The sequence below is a fragment of the Ascaphus truei genome, chromosome 1, assembly GCF_040206685.1.
Source record: "Ascaphus truei isolate aAscTru1 chromosome 1, aAscTru1.hap1, whole genome shotgun sequence".
In the NCBI taxonomy this organism is placed as follows: domain Eukaryota; kingdom Metazoa; phylum Chordata; class Amphibia; order Anura; family Ascaphidae; genus Ascaphus; species Ascaphus truei.
Window position 1 is genome coordinate 119,588,334 of NC_134483.1, and position 19,615 is coordinate 119,607,948.

The window sequence follows — 19,615 nt, forward strand, 5'->3', positions numbered from 1 at the left end:
GCAAGCCTATTTAATGTCAGACCCTGAAATAGGACTTTTGCGAGAGACAACATATGTCCTATTTAGCACACACCTAAGGTGCTAATTTGAATATACTTTGAATATTCATATTTGCTTTTGTAGAAGGTATTTCAGGTGTGTTTACAGGTATCTCTCCACATGTTTTTTAGATGGGTGTTTTGTGAGGTATATAAAGCTCTATATAAGTACTCTACTAAATAGTACATACAGTAAGTGCAAAGCTGATGAGATTTGCTTTGCTGCAGTTTCGATCAAACCTTTAGCATTAAAATTTGTACTGAAATGACCCTTGTAGTTAAAAATAAGCTATTTTGCTTTTTAAAGTAGAAAAATATCAGCCCTGCGACATAAAAAAACCTGTTGAATTTTGAAAGTGAAAGTAATAAAAAATACAATGCCTATTGTCTTTTCAGCCTTAGGCCTGGGACATAGTAACTTGAAGCTCGCTGAGGCGCGCTCCTGCTCTGCCCCGCCTGCTGAAAATTTAGCTTTTTCCTGTCCTTGCAGGCGAGGCAGTGAGCGCGCTCTGGGGGCGGGGCGGAGGTGGGGCGGAGGAGGAGCAGAGGCAGAGCGGAGGCGTGTCAGGAGGCGGAGCGGGAGACATGGCTAGTCCCCTGCTCCTATTGGATGGGAGCGGTCACGTGACCGCTCCTCCGCTTCCCCGAGCGCCAAATTTGAAACTTCCCTGTCTGTTCCAATTTTCTGAGCCTCCGCACGCATCAGCACGCATGCGGAGGGGGAAACTATAGCCGCGCTTGATGACAGATGCAGGGGGTTTGTGCATCTGCAAAGCGCGGCTCAGCCCGCCTCAGCGAGCTTCCATTCACTACTGTATGTCCCAGGCCTTAATTGCATTTGACACAAACTTTTGCATTGAAGCAAACTTCTTCACCGAATCAAAATTGGTGGTATTTGCCCAATTTTAATAAGTGCGCAAAATGTTTGCACATCTCTATTAAATAGGACTCTCTCTCTCTGTCCCTAGCTCTGTCTGCCTGTCTTACAAAGACTTGGCAAAACGCTTGCGAGCTTTGACAAGGTTGTGATTTTTTTTACAGCTGAAAATGGGTACATTTTGCAAAATTGGGTGACCGTTTCACACATCTCTGGTATGACAGACGGACCCAGTGGTTACTCTTTGGCATATGCCATCAGCTGGTTTAACTAGATTCCCAACCACTGGGAAAGTCCTGGCTAAGTGGCCATGCCCTGCTGTTTGCTGATCTGGAGTCGTTTGGCAGGTATGGCTAAGTGATAATGACCCAGTCGTGGCTTTGTACTCCCATTTGCTAATCTGTTGGCAACTTAAAGGAGCAATTCATGCAATTTCATACAGTACGTGTGTTTTTTAAAAATAAATTAGTTCTGTAGTATTAGATAATACGTAATCATTTTTAAAAAAATGCAGCTCTTAATGCCATTTTAATGCGTTTTAATATAATTAGCATCATTTGATTTCTATAACAGGTTTTAGAACACCTCCCCAGCAGTGCAAGATCTTTGCAACACTTTCATGTTTGTGATAATTTGTTGCCAATGTTCCCAGCAGTTAGAGCTGCAAGCTGTAAGAATAGATATTGTTACCTTAGTGACATAAGAATACATTGTAGCTGCTGAGTTACACTGACTGAAACATTTATTGAAACTGAAAGGCAGCAATTTAGTGAACCCTTTGAAGCAGGGTCCTTGCTGATCAATTTACAGGAGAAAGAATCGATCGACAGCTCAGGTAATTAGTTTTCAATAAAGGTAATCAAAGGTGCTGCTTGGACTGCCTCTTTAAGTATACCAGAGTAAGAAGAAGACGGATCAGCCTGGATTATTATCACGCTGTTCACCTGGAGTGAGTTGTCATGTTTGCTATCAAAACAACTGCCTCACACTATAACACACACTATAACATCTCCTGCTCTTGGAGCTTTGATAGACAATCAACGTTACTTTTATCACTCATCTGCCAGTTACATTTAGTTTAAAACTCAATAACAAGATTTTATCTATGGACAGCTCATGCCAGACATTTACCATCAACATGTGTGCGTGTTCCACCTTGTCCCCACACCACAGCATTCTTCTATGCACCAGGATTAAAAAAAGAAAGAAGAAAGGGGGGTTATCCAATGGTTTCATTACGGGAAATTTCACACTAAAGATCCAGATTATACTTTTCACGTGGAGTGTGAGATCTGCATTGATAAAGCAAAAGATCTTAATAGATTTGAACACGTGTGGTAGCTTAATTACTTCAATGTAGACACCAACCATTTCCAATGAGCTCAAAACGATTAAAAACTGTAAAATCTTATTTTTGTAGTAATTGTCTTTGTCTATATTTATCCAGGTTACACTGAGACAAACAACAGCTCAACGTTTCGAGCACCAAAGCCCTCCTCCCAGCGCACCAGCTAAATCATGAGGAAGATTGTTGTAAGGCTACAACATTGGCCTTTTCATTGTGTAACTTGTGTAATTGGTGGAGTAGCCTAGTGGTAATGTCATTGCCTTGCTGGCCTCCCTAGCATTGAAGGAGTTAAATCTGGTGTGTCTCAAATACCAACGCCAGCTTTTTACTACCCTTTGCAAGCCACCTTACAAGGCAGACAAACAAGATGCTAAGCTGTAAAGGGCAGGACGTGTGTCTGAAGTATGTTATGCATATTGTGCTATATTTACTAAGCAGTGCGACTCCATAAGACCGCATGGTTTAGTAAATATTGCCCATTCAATGGATTGGGCTCAGTGGCGTAGCTAGACATGCGCGGGCCCCACGGGCAACATTTTTTTCAGGGCCCCATTATGAGTGTCCATGGGCCCCCGCGCATGTTGGTGGCCCTAAGAGCCCCCATCTTTTACACCTCCTCACTCCATGTATTTCGCTCCCCTGCATTGTACCAGAATACAAATTGCTCATTAGAATTATTTGTCACACAGGCATGGTCCATGAAACAACCAATAAAGGACCATACCTACTAAGCAGTCTTCTGCCATAAGACACCTTCTGATGGTGGAAGACGCCTTGCAGTGCATACAAGTCAATACACTTAAAAGGTGTCTTCCAGCGCCGGAAGGTGTGATGGCAGAAGACTGGTTAGTAATTATGGAGCAATATTCTCTGCTGGAGGTACCAGGCCAATAATTACTAAGCAGTCACAAGACACTTTACAGTTCATATACTGACATTGGATGTATGGTGTCTTCCAACAGTGGAAGGTGCATGCATTATAGCATGAAAGTGAGTAAGTAAATATTGGCCTGTGACCCATATTTACTAAGAAGTCCCATAAAACACCCTTCGGTGCCGGAAAACATTTTTGAGCCCACTCTATTGAATGGGTTGTAAGGGACTATATCCACTAATAAATGGCAGAATACATCTTATGGCGTTGCAATACTTAGTGAATATGGTCCTGTATCGATAGATTCTCACTGTGGGGAAAAGCAGCGTGTCCAAAGCAGTGTATTTAGAAATTATTATTTTTTCTTACCCAGTTAGCATTATCATGCTCTTATGTACTCAAAAGGTCACTTAAAATAGAGATTAGATAATTTCGAGCAGTTTCAGTTTGCAGAAGTTCCTGTTTTTCAACACTATTCTTGGCTGAAGTGGTGAATGTTTAAACCTCACATTCTCTAGGTAGGAGATAAGTAAAATAAATAGACTGTCAGACAGGTAAACAAAGGAGTTGTAATGATTTCGTTTCCATTACATATATCATCCATCACCCACTATTTGTTCTCCCATTCTATTTAAAGCAGCATTATGTATCCTATTCAATAGGCAGTGAAGCTATTTTCCCTGCGGTGGATTTTTTTTAGTCTCACACCTTTTTTCATTTGTGCTGAACCCTTCCCTAGTAATGGGGTCTGGGGAGTAGCATGAACAACAAGAATGAATCGGGACTAGAGATGCGTGAAACTGTCAAACGCATTAGTGAAATGTAAAGTGCATTTTGTATTTGGCCAAGTCTCAAAGGGCTAATAATGTTGCAATTTCACGAGCTTTCAATTTCAGTAAATATGGCCAGGCAGTGAGGGAAACAGTGTGTCTGCTCCTTATTTGTAGTCTCAGCATTAAGCAAATGTAGCAAGTCTGAAGAATTTCGCAAATGAGCATGTTAAAGGAAATCGCAGTGCGACGTAATGCTCGGCGAATCGCTGGTGCACGCTGACTCAGCTTTCTTCACAACTCAAAAAGGGCAAATTGTGCATGGATTGCGGCCTCATGCAAAGGTTTGCATATTTCTAATAGGAAATATGTGTTCTGCAATCCGCGAAGCTGCTTCTCTGTGCTGCGCACTCTATTCAGGTGAATAGGACGAAAAAATTCTCCATCACAGGGAAACGGAAAAGATACACATAAAGCGCACCAGGGATTAGTGTATGGACTCACTAAATGGAGTTTGCTAATAAAATCAATCACTAAAATGTAGCAATAAGAGAATTTATTAATCAACAAGTCATATGACCCCACACAAATCAATGTACACCACTGGGAACATAAAAACGACCTCTCTTAATGCTGGAGACCCTTTCCCTCCCAGTGATGAAACACAGTAAAACAATATTCAAGTGCAAGTACACTAGACCAAAATAGTCACAAATGCCAAACCGTTCCCTTAACCGCACTTGATTGCGGTGCAGAGACCAGGATCAAGCAAAAACTAACACTGTAGGGAACAGGCGAGGACAGAGAAGAGCGGGCAGGTTTACCATATGCAGATACTGAAGAATCAGTCCGGACTTTATCCGCATGTGGTGATGGTGTCTCAGACCGTGCGCCTCCGCTTCCCTGCTCCAGCCAATGAGAAAGCGCGTCGGGTGACCTCTTCATGACCTCAACGCGTTTTGGAACTGTGTCCTCCTGACGAAGTGCGCTTTGTGTGTATCGTTTGTTTTTTGAGACTCCCCGTTTGGGTAGTCTCTTATATAGGAGCGTTTGGGGAGGTGCTCCACACACAGCTGCAAGGGGAATGTGGTGTTAAAAGAAAACAATAATAAAACTCTCGGACAGTACGAGCGCGGATTCCTTGCTGCATTGTTTCCATCACAGAGAAGTGCTTAACAAAATGTAATAAGGACCAAAGAGAGAAATGATAATACTTAGATACTATGGTCAGCGTGTAATAGCACTAAGGTGTATGGAGTACCGTTGCTTTTTTATTTATAAACGTATATATATATATGTATATTTATGTATGTATGGACATAGGTCCACTTTCTATGTGGAAGAAAACAGGATTTACTTATGAAACACTGCAGTATAATAACTAAGAAGTGCTGCTCCACATGACACTTACCATGCCGGAAGACACCTTATTGTGTCATTCAAGTGGAGGGGGCCATTAAAGGCCATAATTACGAAGCGATGACACTCCATGAGGCACCTTCCATGCCAGAAGACAAAAGACAAAAAAACAAGCGCAAAACGCATAGTGAAGTATATCAAAATTAATTTTAGTGTTTAAAAGAGGTAAGTATTCTGCGTACATCGGAAAAATAGGATATGAGCATTTCGTGTACAATACACGCGTTACCACAATGGAGATGACGGGACACACGATAGAAGGGGACGCCTCAGGTAAGTAGACCTCCGCACCCTCCAGATGTCATCTGGTTCCTTGGTAGTGGTTGATCTCCAGTCTCCAAACCGTCTCAGGCACACTGTCTCAGGCGGTACTTATGGTGATGGAAGAAAGTCTGTATTCCAGATGGAGCACACTATGTGTGTATTAGGACAGAGTCTCTAAGTCCATAAATGTCTGCCGGTTGCGGGTAAATCACCGCAGCGTGTCCGCATCCACACCTCACAGGCCGGCGCTCTCCAGTGACGTCACTCCTTGCGCATGGGTGTGACATCACACGCAGTGCGTACCTCCAACAGGGGACACCGGCAGAATACCTCATAAGCACAGTATCACGAGAAAAATGGCATAAAAAAGCAATAAAAGCAATAATCCTACGCGTTTCGTAGCTAGAGTGCTACTTCTTCAGGGATAAAATCATTGACATTACCCATGCAACTAAATACCAGCACCACGTCCCGTATTGGTCAGATAAGACTGGGATCCAATCGGGTGCATGGAAATGATTACCAGGGTATGTCATTGAATTACATGGAAAAAAACATTTGAACAATAAAACTTTAATAGTGTACAACAATAGTACCAAATAACAATACACATAGGGATATAAAATCTGTAAAGGAAGAAGGAAAAGATTAATTAATCATAAAACATACATAATACACTGTTGCATTAGAAAAATGGACCACTAGGCTTGTTCAATGGATCTAATTCACGGTCATAGACCCTAAACACAGTTCAATAAAAGGACCAAACATCTATATCTTCATTTAACCCTACAGGAACATGTCCGTAACATTAGGATTGGTTATGACAAACATAGTGTCTCTAGGCACTTTTTGAAATATCATCATAAGGATCCTTCTTTTTTAACGTTTAAGGGTATTGAACATGTCCCCCACAATAGAAGAGGGGGAGATAGACTCAAAGCACTGCTAAAGTTCACTTTAGAAGCAGATTTACATGCTTTTCTATTGTGTAAGCCCTAATCGCATGCCCAAACCGCTTCCAAACAGCTTTCATAGAAGCGGTTTCACTCTTGCTCTGACAACTCGATCGGTTTGTCAAAAAAGCCTCAAACTCGCATATTTGGCCCAGAACTGCTATTCTCGTAGCTCCGTTATGCAAACCGCTTCTAAAAACTTGCATGCTTTTAACACCACGTAAAGGGTGGCAGGATTGGTTACATCCAAGAGCCTGAAATATGGATTTGGCTGAGAGAGTAGTACGCAGTCAGACTGGGGATGGAGTTAGCACCACCTCCTGTATGTTCATTCCGCTTCTAAAACTAATACAAACCGGGCGGATTGGCTGTTAAACCATGCGGGTTGTCACTCTTTTTTAGAAGCGGTTTAGAGGAAGTCATTTCCAATAGAGAATATCGTTTTTTGTCACGTTTCATTTCGCTTCTTCTGAAAATGCCAAACTGCGGTTTGTTAATGACCATTTCGGAGCTACTAGAATAAACTCCCGTGTTTACTAAACCATGCTGTTTAGTAAATAGGGCGCTTTACCTTTTTCTGGGTTCACATCATATATATTGTACAAACCTCTTTTTAAAAAGAACATTGCTCCATTGTACAACCGGTTCCCAATTTCTTCAAATATGGCCACGTGCCACTACTTTTTTAAGATACTGTCCACTGGCTGGAAATGCTCAACACAAATCACTGTGCTTACACAGATACTCTGTACAACTTTGTTACCACTTAAGAAAACCCTCATTACAATTTACCAATAAATACCTAATTTTCATATGGTGAGAGAGAGGGTAACAGAGTCATCAACACATTAACTTCTGTTCCCTTTAAAGTAATTACTGCATTGATAACTGTGCACCTGACTATATTAAATACGAGGAATTCGAGAGAACAGAAGGGGCTTCTGTCCCCTTTAAATCACATTGAGGTGCAGCTTCTACTGCGGGATGCCTGGACAGTCTGTGCCATTCCATTTCATATAAGATAATGGTTTTCTCTAAATGAACACACAGTGAAATAATTGTTATTCATTCCAGTTGCCAGCTTCCTGTCACCAGGGCTGGGCCACATTACACCTTCTCAAAAGGAATACTGGCTGTAGGGAACAATTTTCTCCTAACCGCGCCTCCCTTCCCAAAGTACGCTTAATCTGGGCTGTGACTGCTAGATTAGCTGGTACATCTTCCTAATGTTTTGTCCTGGAACATGTATTAACATGTTTGATTGCCATTATGTAGGGCCTCACAGGGTAGTATCACATCATTAAGATATAGGATAATGAATGTCATCTTTCACAGAGTAAATCAGTAACTTGTATTTTGAAGGGTTTTGCAGTTACTTAGCCCTATCGTAACCGGCTTATCTTTAATATCAGAAAGTTGCTCAATCCTTGATGATATTCTGTCACAAGTCATCCACGCTTTCACTTTCACAAAAATATCTACCTCTTCAACCTCTCTCTCAATGGCCCAGATCCACAGTGCGCCTTTACTTGTATTCATATGAATGGGAGCCGAGGCGTGCTAAAGCTTAGCGCCTTTTTTTGGATCTGGGCTAATGCTGGCACATTATTATCATCATTCAGGCATGATCTGCCACACACATCCTTATGAAACCCTCTTCCTGCCCAGCTTTCCCTACTCTCGTTTGTATCAAGATTACACCCATTTAATCACATTGACATGCAGTTTCTGCTACCGGATGCCTGACAGTCTGTGCTATTACTGTATTGGAGGCGTTATTATGTGTCTTTGGGGTGAGGGGAGTATGTGTATTGGGGGTGGAGGGGTTAGTGTGTGTATTCGGGGTGGCGGAAGGTTAGTTTGTGTATGGGGGGGGGGAGGTTAGTGTGTGTATTGGGAGTGGGAGGGGGGTTATTGATATTGTGGGTGAGAGAGGTGGGTGTTGTGGGGGAGAGAGGTGGGGTGTGGGAAAGAGAGAGGTGGTGGTGTGGGTGGGAGGTGGTGGTATGGGAGAGAGAGGTGGTGGTGTGGGTGGGAGGTGGTGGTGTGGGAGAGAGAGGTGGGGTGTGGGAAAGAGAGAGAGAGGTGGGGTGTGGGAAAGTGAGGTGGGGTGTGTGGGAGAGAGAGGTGGGGTGTGGGAAAGAGAGTGAGGTGGGGGTGTGTGGGAGAGAGTAGTGGGGTGGGAAAGAGAGAGAGGTGGGGTGTGGGAAAGAGAGAGAGAGGTGGGGTGTGTGGGAGAGAGTAGTGGGGTGTGGGAAAGAGAGAGATGGGGTGTGGGAAAGAGAGAGAGATGTGGTGTGTGGGAGAGAGTAGTGGGGTGTGGGAAAGAGAGAGATGGGGGTGTGGGAAAGAGAGAGAGGTGGGGTGTGTGGGAGAGAGTAGTGGGGTGTGGGAAAGAGAGAGAGAGAGAGAGAGGGGGGGTGTGGGAGAGAGTAGTGGGGTGTGGGAAAGAGAGAGAGAGGTGGGGTGTGTGGGAGAGAGTAGTGGAGTGTGGGAAAGAGAGGTGGAGGTGTAGGAAAGAGAGAGAGATGGGGGTGTTGGAGAGAGAGAGGTGGGCATGTGGGAGAGAGGTGGGGGGGGGGGGGTGGGAAAGAGAGATAGGTGGGTGTGTGGGAAAGAGAGAGAGAGAGGTGGGGGTTTGGGAGACAGAGGTGCTGGTGGGAGAGAGTGAGGTGGGGGTGTGGGAAAGAGAGATAGGTGGCGGTGTGGGAAAGAGAGAGAAAGTTGGGGGTGTGGGAAAGAGAGAGTGGTGGGGGTGTGGGAAAGAGAGAGTGGTGGGGGTGTGGGAAATAGAGAGATGTGGCGGTGTGGGAGAGAGAGGTGGGTGTGTGGGAGAAAGGTGGGGGTGTGGGAGAAAGGTGGGGGTGTGGGAGAGAGGTGGGTGTGTGGGAGAAAGATGGGGGTCTGGGAGAGAGAGGTGGGTGTGTGGGAGAAAGGTGGGGGTGTGGGAGAGAGAGGTGCTGGTGGGAAAGAGAGAGTGGTGGGTGTGTGGGAGAGAGAGGTGGGTGTGTGGGAGAAAGGTGGGGGTGTGGGAGAGAGAAGTGCTGGTGGGAAAGAGAGAGAGGTGGGTGTGTGGGAGAGAATTGCTGGTGGGAAAGAAAGAGAGGTGGGGGTGTGGGAGAAAGGTGGAGGTGTGGGAGAGAGAAGTGCTGGTGGGAAAGAGAGAGGTGGGGGTGTGGAAAAGGGGGAGGCCCTGCTTAAAATGTTTGTCCCGGGCCCCACGATTTCTGTTGGCGGCCCTGAATATAAATGATGTGATTTGCAATAGAGAATATGTTTTTTTTCACACATTTCATTCCGCGTCTTCTGAACATGCCAAACCGCCTGCTCTGGAGGCACGAGAATACAGTAAGGCTAAAGCTCCTATTGACAATGTTGTGAAGCTACTTCCCAGTTCTAGAGAAGAGCGCAAAGCTCCATCGAACTGAATAGGAAGAAAATCTTCTCCAGCACATGGAAGCGCTTCACAGAAAATGAAATAGGGGCCTAAAACGTAGATTACAATATTAAATCTGATAACATCGGCGAAGTGTGATAGCACTGTGGGGTATGTAGTACTTTTTTATTTACAAACGTATAGTTCAACTTAAAGAAAACAGGATTTACTTAAACAATATATTAATTAAGAAGTGCTACTCCATAAGACACCTACCATGCTGGAAGACACCTTATAGTGTCATCCAAGTAAAGTTGGCCATAAATTGCCATCTTTAGTCAGCGGTGACACTCCATGCCGAAAGACACCTTATAACCCACAAAGACCATGTTTACTCAGCCACGTTGTAAGGTGCCACTTTTATGTAAAAAAAAAAAAGAACATTGCCCCATTGTGTAACAGGTTCCCAATTTCTGAAAATATGGTCAAGTGCCACTACCTTTTTAAGGTACTGTCCGTATACTCAGTACTGTATAACTTTTGCCAAAGGGAGGGGAACACAGAGTTAGCAACACATTAACTTCTGTTCACTTGAAAGTAATTACTGCATTGATAACTGTGCATCTTACTATATTAAATACAAGGAACCGGGAGAACACACAGAGCTTCTGTCCCCTTTCAATCTGAGCTATATTATTTAATGTAACATAATGGGAATATCTGTACTGAGAAAACCTTTCTATAAATGAACACACAGTGAAATAAGTGTTATTCATTCCAGCTGCCAGCTTCCAGTCACCAGGGCTGGGCCACATTGCACCTTATCAAAAGGAATTCTGACTGTATGGAACAATCTTCTCTTAACCGCATCTCCCTTCCTAAAGTACGCTTAATCTGGGCTGTGACTGCTAATGTGGGTGGTACCCTTCCTAATATGTTTTGTCCTAGAACATGTATTCACACGTTCGATTACCATTATGTAGGGCAATAGGTTTCAACTTTTTTTTGGTTAAGGAACCGAAGAATTCGATTTTGAAATTCTGGGGAACCCCAATCCACCTCCCTCTTCCCCCCTTATGCCCTATCCGCCTCCCGCCCTTACGCTCTCTCCCCTTTACACTATCTCTCTCGCTCTCTACTCCTCACCCCCTACAGTCCCTCTCTCTTCTATCCTCTCTCTTCTCCTCTCACACTCTCTCTTCGTCCCTTACACTCTCCCCTCTCTCTTCTCCCCTTAAACTCTCTTTCTCCCTCACACTCTCCCCCCTCTCTTGCCCCCTTACACTTTCCCCCTCCCTTGTCCCCTTACTCTCTCCCCTCTCTCTTCCCCCTTACACTCCCCCTTCTCTTCCCCCTTACACTCTCCCCCTTGGTTCCCCCTCAAACGTTCCCCCTTTCTTCCTCCTTCACTTTTCTCCCCTTACATTTTCTCCCTCTCTCTTCTCCCTTTACACTCTCTTCCCTCCTCTTACACTGTCTCCCCCTTACCTCTCCCCTCTCACACTCTCATACATAGGTACATATAGTTACATAGTAGATGAGGTTGAAAAAAGACATACATCCATCAAGTTCAACATATGCTAAATTTAGACGACAGATACTTTATCCTATATCTATACTTACAGTATATTGATCCAGAGGAAAGCAAAAAAAAAATTCCAGTGAAATATCATCCAATAATGTCTCATAAGGGGAAAAATAAATTCCTTCCTGACTCCAAGAATTGGCAATCATATTACTCCCTGGATCAACATCCTTCCCATGTTTACTTATTTGGTATATCCCTGTATAACTTTCCTTTCTAAAAATATGTCCAAGCTTTTTTGAACAAATCTATTGTATCTACCACCTCAGTCTCCATGGGTAATGAATCCCACATTTTAACTGCCCTTACTGTAAAGAACCCTTTCCTTTGTTGCTGGTGAAATCTCCTCTCCTACAACCTTAAGGGATGGCCCGGTGTCCTTTGTACTACCCTTGGGATGGATAGTTCTTTTGAAAACTCCTTGTACTGTCCCCGAATATATTTGTATATAGTTATCATATCCCCTCTTAGACACCTCTTTTCTAATGTAAAGAAATTTAATTTAGCTACCCTTTCCTCATAAATCAGATTGTCCACCCCCTTTATTAATTTGGTGGCTCTTCTCTGCACTCTCTCTAGTTCCATAATGTATTTTCTAAGAAGTGGTGCCCAAAATTGTACTCCATATTCAAGGTGTGGTCTTACTAATGCTTTTAAAGGGGCATAATGATGTTTACTTCCCTTCCATCCATTGCCCGTTTAATGCAAGATAAGATCTTGTTTGCCTTTGCAGCTTCTGCATGACTTTGGGCACTATTGCTAAGTCTGATGTCTACAAGCACTCCTAAATCCTTCTCCATCAAGGATTCCCCTAATGTATCCCCGTTTAATTTGTAAGTCGCCTGTTTTTTTGTTTCCCAAATGCATAACCTTACATTTATCTGTATTAAATCTCATCTGCCATTTACCTGCCCACGTTTCCAGTCTCTCCAAGTCCTTCTGGAGAGATATTACATCCTGCTCTGATTCTATTACCTTACACAATTTAGTATCATCAGCAAAGATGGGGACTTTGCTCTCGATGCCAACCACAAGGTCATTAATAAACAAGTTAAAAGGCAGGGGTCCCAGTGCTCCCCATCCCTTTTCCCCCTCACACTTCCCCCCTCACAATCTCCCCCCTCCTCACACTTTCACGCCTCTTCCCCGTCACACTCTCCCCCCTCTCTGTCTCTCTCTCACACATACGCACACACACACGTTTGGGCAGCACGCCGGTCTGCAGCACCCTCCTATCAGCCGGAAGTTGAAAGCGACTTCTGGCGCTGCAAGGAGAGGAAGGATCGCAGCCCCGGTTGAAAATGACTGATGTACAGCCTCACTGGGTAGTATCCCATCATTAAAATTCCCTCCTCTCTTCTGTATCAAGACTACACCCGCACGCATGAGCATGGGCTCACGGACTATCTCCGTTTTACACCTCAGGGAAAACAATTCTACTTATATACGCAATAAGTGAGTCATAGAATATACAGTATAGTAGAACATTTCCTTGTTGCGCAGAAATGAAATTGCTAACTAGTGTTTAGATGTTTTATCCAATGTACAGTAATCAGTACAGTATTTTCCCATTGACATGATACATTCTAGAAAAGTGTAAGAGAGTCGCCTCCAATAGTGTAGAGAATCATTTTGTATAAAAATGAATATGCATTCACAAGTATAATTCTTTCCCCCAAGCACATCAAAAGGTCCTTGCCCAACTTCAGAGCCCTGCAGTTTTCCTGTCCGAACCGTGTCTTCTGTCAACATAAGAACGTCTTCCAGCTACTGCTGAATGCAGTAAGCAGCATGATGTTTGCTCTACAAAACACCCTCCCCAGATCGTGTCTTCCACACCGCCTGTCTTACACTAGAGCTCTGGAAAACCTACATAGCTATAAAGCTGCTTAAACACAATATAATTAAGTAAACCAATGGAAAAGTTATGCCTAATGATTTATATGTGTTTGTGATCATTTATATTATAGTTTAATATGTGCTAATGTTAATTGAAACAAATCTGATAATAAAAAAACCATCATAGCACTTTTATTTTATATTGTTTGTAAGTAGGAAAAGTATAATATGTGGCCAGGTCCGCCTTGGCTGCCCTTACCTTGGATGCGGCTGCGGCTGGCTGCGGAGGCAATGGCAGGGACCAGAGGCGTGTGGGGGAGGATGCAGGAGCGCTGCGGGAGTTGGAGGAGCGACCGGGTTGCTGGAGGTCCGCGGCGGTTCCCTTCGCAGGGCGGAGCCATCTTTAATCAGCCGCACATGCGCAGTGGAAACTTGCGCATGTGCAGAGTGCCCCGATAGCCGCGACCATTTGGGAAAGAGTTGCACATGCGCAGAAGCCCTACAACAGCGGCAGCCATTAGAAGAAAGCTCCGCAGGGGAAACTACAACCTCCAGCAGCCCCAGGGGCTGGTAGACACATGGCACCGCACAACCAATAGAGCAGCAGCATTCCCCTGCACCGTGAGATACATTTGGCGCGCTGGGATCGCGCGCTGAGTCAGAAGGGGAGCTGAAAGAGTAAGGTATTGTCCAGACGGGTCTCTTTCATCAGTTAGTGGTACCGGGTGCTGGAGCACCTGGCAGGTATCACATCACAACAAAGTGCACCAATGGCCAGACATATTGTGGGCAGCGCTGTCACACACACTTGGGGTGGGAGTGACAATTGTGGGCTGGACACTGGGACACTGGTGCCCCTGCACCAAAGTACTGTGGAGATACTCTGCCGGTCTATGAACATATATGTATGGTGTGGTTATAGTTGCAGGTTCAGTAAACGTTTATATATATACTGCGTGTCTATTTATTGTATTGGGTCCTATGAAGGGGTTATCCAGGGCTGCTAGGATCCCTCACAGGTGGAGGCACTGTCACCGGAACGGATCAGGTACACCCCAGGCTCCCTGCAGCAGAAATTCAGGCCTCCTGCGAGCCATCAGGTAAAGCGCACGACATGTAGTTACCCTGACACGGGGGAAAGGGGGCTACAAATAGCAAAAAGAAAAGTAAAAGAAGCTTGTATACAAAAAATGTAGGGTGTGGCTATCAGGCCCGCCGACCGATTTCCTGGGGTGCAGGACTAGAGTTTTGACCGCCCTCCCTTCCGTGTCAACCAGCTTGTGAGCCCCACTTGTACCCCCCCTCTTTACTCAATTCTGTTCCCTCAATCCCCCCCTCACACTCATTCCTCCCTCCCCCCAGGCCACATACACTTTCCTCCCCCCTTCTCCACACACAATCCCCCTGATACCCATACAATCCCCCCCCCCCCCACAAATCCCCCTCCCACACCCAAAATGCAATACCCGCCTCCCACACCCAAAATGCAATACCCCCTCCCAGACCCAAAATGCAATACTCCCCTCCCAAACACAATGCAATAATTCCCCCACACACAATGCAATAACCCCCCCCCCCCACACAATGCAATAATTCCCCCACACACAATGCAATAACCTCCCCCCACACAATGCAATAATTCCCCCACACACAATGCAATAACTCCCCTCCCACACACAATGCAATACCCCCCCTCCCACACACAATGCAATACCCCCCCACACAATGCAATAACCCCCCACAAACAATGCAATAACTCCCCTCACAAACAATGCAATAACCCCCACTCCCACACAACGCAATAGCCCCCCAGATAATTAAATACCCCCCCTCCCACACAATTCAATAACACACACACACCTCTTGCTCTTCCCTCAAGCATTGCCAAGTAATTTTTGTTTATATTGTGCTTAGGTATTTCATTGGTGAGTGATTCTAGTACTTTACATTGTTTGAGTTAAATACAGTGAGAAAACAATAGACATGTGGAGACAGATCTATTCTGAACTAAATATAGGTCTGAACTCTGTTGTCTCTATATAGCATACTTATGAAATCTGGAACTCAAATCTAAAGTGACAGGTAAGAAGAAGAGCAATTCAATTAATGCACATGCTTTGTGTAATTAGCACAATACTATGTCCTGTAGCAGGACAGTCCAGTGGTAGGGTCAGTAAAAGTCCACACAGTGCCTTTTAGGCTGTAATAAATCCTTTTGTTATTTATTTCTCCACATCCACAACAAAGTATTGAACAAACTGTCCGTTTAAGGCAAAACAAAAACTATTAAAAGAAAAACCTACTACACGTTAGGGGGGTTAGCTACACAGCAATGGCCAACTGGGTAGCTAGGCTACTTCCAGTTCTAAACATTACACATATGTCTGGAATTAAAATATAAAGTCATTTACTGAGGTGCTGGGAATCTGTCCCAGGAGTCTCCGGGTAATCCCTCTGGAACTGTGACACCTTGCACAAAGGCAACTCTGCTTCCTCAGCAGACTGGAGATTCTGTTGCTGGTTGTTGGTCCCAGCCAGTCCCAGCAGGCTCTGCATCCAGCATGCCTTGGGATCCGTTTCAACCAGCATCCTTACTGGTTGGGGAAAGTCTCTCTTCTCGCAAATTGCTGGCTGCCTTTTAAGCCCCATTGCAATCAGGAGTTCAGTCTGAATTAGGTGCACCTGCAGATTGCCTCTTCAGATGAGTTAACCTCTCAAACACTGGAAAGCCTGCATAATGCAACCTGCTAACATACAGAGTCCAAGACTCTGTCACAGTCCCCATAGTCTATAATTGGGATTAGCATCTGCTGTGCGATGCGCTTTCTGACAAGTAGTTTTAGGGAGGATTTGTTCCCATAAAGTACACCTAGTTTGGCATAGGTTTTGGATGTCAGAGTATCAATGTGTAACTCAAATGTTAAATGCGAGTCAAAACATATGGTCGGCTATTTAAAACTAGTGACAATGGCTAGAGTGATGTTAGCGTTAGTTCTGACCTATAGCTCTGTCATTGGTAGCGTTAGAGATTTAGCCTTATTCCTAAATACCATTGTTACAGTTTTGTCAGAGTTAAAAACAATTTGTTTTGGGAAATCCAGTTTTCTTGAAAAATCAGATTGAAGTGCTGTACGTGTCCACGGTCACAGAGGCGGTAGGGCTGTGTGCGTATAAGATTGTGTCATCCGCATACATGTGCATTGAAGCTCCCTTAGAAGCTGAAGGTAGATAACTAATGAAGACTGAAAAGAATAACCAGGGCCGTACAGTAGCTATAGCCCGGCAGCCCAGGCGTTAAACAGAAGCTGGTAGAGGAATTAGCAAGGCAGAGCAGGACGGCAGGGGAGGAGCGCCCTATAGCAGTCTGATACGGAAGTCTTTCTTACTTCCGGTGTCTGCTGCCATAGCACAAGTCCTAACTCTTTTATCGGCTGCTCATCTGTTCATCTCCTCCCGCCAAAGGTAGGCATGGGAGAGAAAGCTGAGGGGAAGAGAGCGAGAGAGCTAAGGGGGGGGAGAGATAGAGAGAGAGAGCTAAGGGGGGGGGGGGGGGGGGCGGAGAGAGATAGAGACAGAGCTGATGATGATGAGGGTGGATGGAGAGCTGGTGAGGGGGAGCTGATGATGAGGAGGGATAGCTGTGAGGGGGAGCTGATGAGGAGGAGGGAGAGCTGGTGAGGGGAACTGGTGATGATGAGGGGAGAGAGTTGGTGAGGGGGAGCTGATGATGATGGGGAGAGCTGTGAGGGGGAGCTGCTGCTGCTGCTGCTGCTGATGATGATAAGGAGAGCTAGTGAGGGGTGCTGATGATGAGGAGGAGGGGAAAAGCTGGTGAGGTGAGGCGGAGCTGTTGATGGGGGAGAGCTGGTGAGGGGGAGCTGATGAAGAGGGGGAGAGCTGGTGAGGGGGAGCTGATGATGAGGAGGGGGGAGAGATGGTGAGGGGAATCTGGTGATGAGGGGAAGAGCTGGTGAGGTGAGGGGGAGCTGGTGATGATGAGAGGGGAGAGCTGTTGAGGTGGAGCTTATGGTGTTGATGATGATGAGAGGGGAAAGCTGGTGAGGGGGAGCTGATGATGATGGTGGTGATGAGGGGGGAGAGCTGGTGAGGGGGAGATGATGAGGAGGGGCGAGAGCTGGTGAGGGGGATCTGATGATGAGGAGGGGGACAGCTGGTGAGGGAAAGCTGTTGCTGGTGAGGGGAGCTGATGATGAGGAGGGGGAGAGCTGGTGAGGGGAGCTGATGAGGAGGGGGAGAGCTGGTGATGGGGAGCTGATGATGTACAGCATTCCAAACTCACCTTAGCAAACTAAACACCCTCTACAACTCAATATCTAATTTTGTTACAATGTAACTACAACACACATCATTGCAAAATGCTTCAAGAACTACTGTAGATTGGCTATCACTTGAGTCCAGGCGAAAAGTAAATTTTTCCGGTCTTGCCTTGAAATACTTTCTGGGCAAAATAACCAGCTATCTGAACAAGTTCCTCACCCCTACCACATGCAGATTTTACCTGAGATCTGACTTCAAAATACTGTTCATGGTCCCAAGGTTCAACAAAGAATCCAGCCGCTCCTCCTTCTGTTGCAGTGCACCTCACGTCTGGAACAACCTACCTGAGACTCTCAAAGCCACAACCAACCTAAATTCTTTTGACTTCAGATTTCTCACATTTTAATCTTGTCTGTAACTGTTACATATGCCCGTAACATATGTTATTTCTAACTGCCCGTGGAATGTCATTAAATATAATGTTTAACCTCTGTTCATTTAATGTAACCATGTATTGTCATTATAAATCTGTGCCCAGGACATACTTGAACATGAGAGGTAGCTCTCAATGTATTACTTCCTAGTAAAACATTTTTACAAAACTCTGCAGCTTGTTTAAATCCCTGCTTAACTGTGTGGCAAGCAGCGGTCCAATGCACCATCGTGCACTAAAACTACTCATAAAAATGTCCCAATTGGTGAGAACTGTACCATCAGAACTGTTGCTGTAATCTTTCTTCTGTTATGCCCACGTCTAACCTTTCATGATTGCAGCATCTTTTGTATGTTCACGTATATACCGTATGCAAAAGTGCTTTCGTCATTAGACTGTGGGGCTAAATTGCAGAGCTAATTACACATGTTCAATTGTGGAACAGCCTTTACCCGCCTAATTGCTTCTACTTTTTGCAACATTAATATATATTACTGAGTGAGATAGAAGCTTTATTCTGAGAGGTGAAGTTTAAGAAGAACAATAATGGGGGTTATCAGTAATTGTAGTAGTCATAGTAATCTCAGGTACCAATTGTGGTGATATATGGGCAGATAAAACTCTTAGTCTTACTAAATGGTATAGCAGTTTTGTACATGCTATTGCATTCAAAACCTTAGGTCTTTGCATATCTATATTGCTCTATATACAGATAAATCGGATTGTACCACATTTACTAGCAAACTATTAGTATTAGAGACAGGGAAAAAAACATAAATCTAAATATTTTAACTCCTGCAGCATAAACTGTATTTATTAAGAAGTGCCTTCAGAAAAATGACAAGTCTAGTTCCTAGACTACCAGACCAGTGGTACACATCTTGCCACTTGCCCATGGACACAATACTCACTGCTACAGTAGTTGACTTATGCTCTGTTGTCCTGTCTCATGCTGTTTATGTGCTGCATCTCTTGGGTCTTCTGCACAGTCTCCAAATATCAGTACTTGTGAAATTGACTTCTTTGTGTTACTGACTAATCTAGTTGTACATAATAATTACTTTTCATTCGAAAACAATTATTACTTGCAGCTCACAGGCATGGTGGTGGGCTGAAATATTGAACCATTAAATGCCAATGCATACATATCCGCTTATGAATCAAAATACACCCTGGCAAATATTTTCTATTCAGAGCATATAAAGGCCTCAGCAGCTAATGACGACCTGTTTTTTGTAATCTTTCTGGATTATCTAAATAGACGACTCACATCTATCAGGATGAGGTCCTCACGGGGCACTACGATGGTACAGAATTTTGTCAAATTTGAAACATCACTTTTCATTGAAAGCACAGACAGGAACACTTTGCTACTGGCAAGTAGCCTCTACCCACTGCCACTTAAAAAAGACTTCCCATACTCAAAGAGGATACAGTATGTGTGGCATGTATAGAAAGTGATCCTTACAAATATTACTAGGAATTAGTCCCAATGGGATTTTTACAAAAGGGCTATTGCCCAGAAGAGCCATCAGCAAGCACTGAAAAAGCAATGTGA

At 44.5% G+C, this 19,615-nt stretch overlaps 1 long non-coding RNA gene across 1 annotated transcript; it reads right to left on the bottom strand.

Annotated features, from left to right (window-relative positions):
- Window positions 1-3,506: 3,506 nt before the first annotated feature.
- On the bottom strand, window positions 3,507-4,784 carry LOC142469547 (uncharacterized). Its single transcript, XR_012789062.1, has 2 exons — window positions 4,732-4,784; window positions 3,507-3,651 (listed from the first exon to the last, which is right to left on the bottom strand). It is a non-coding gene; the product is annotated as an uncharacterized LOC142469547 (long non-coding RNA).
- Window positions 4,785-19,615: the final 14,831 nt, after the last annotated feature.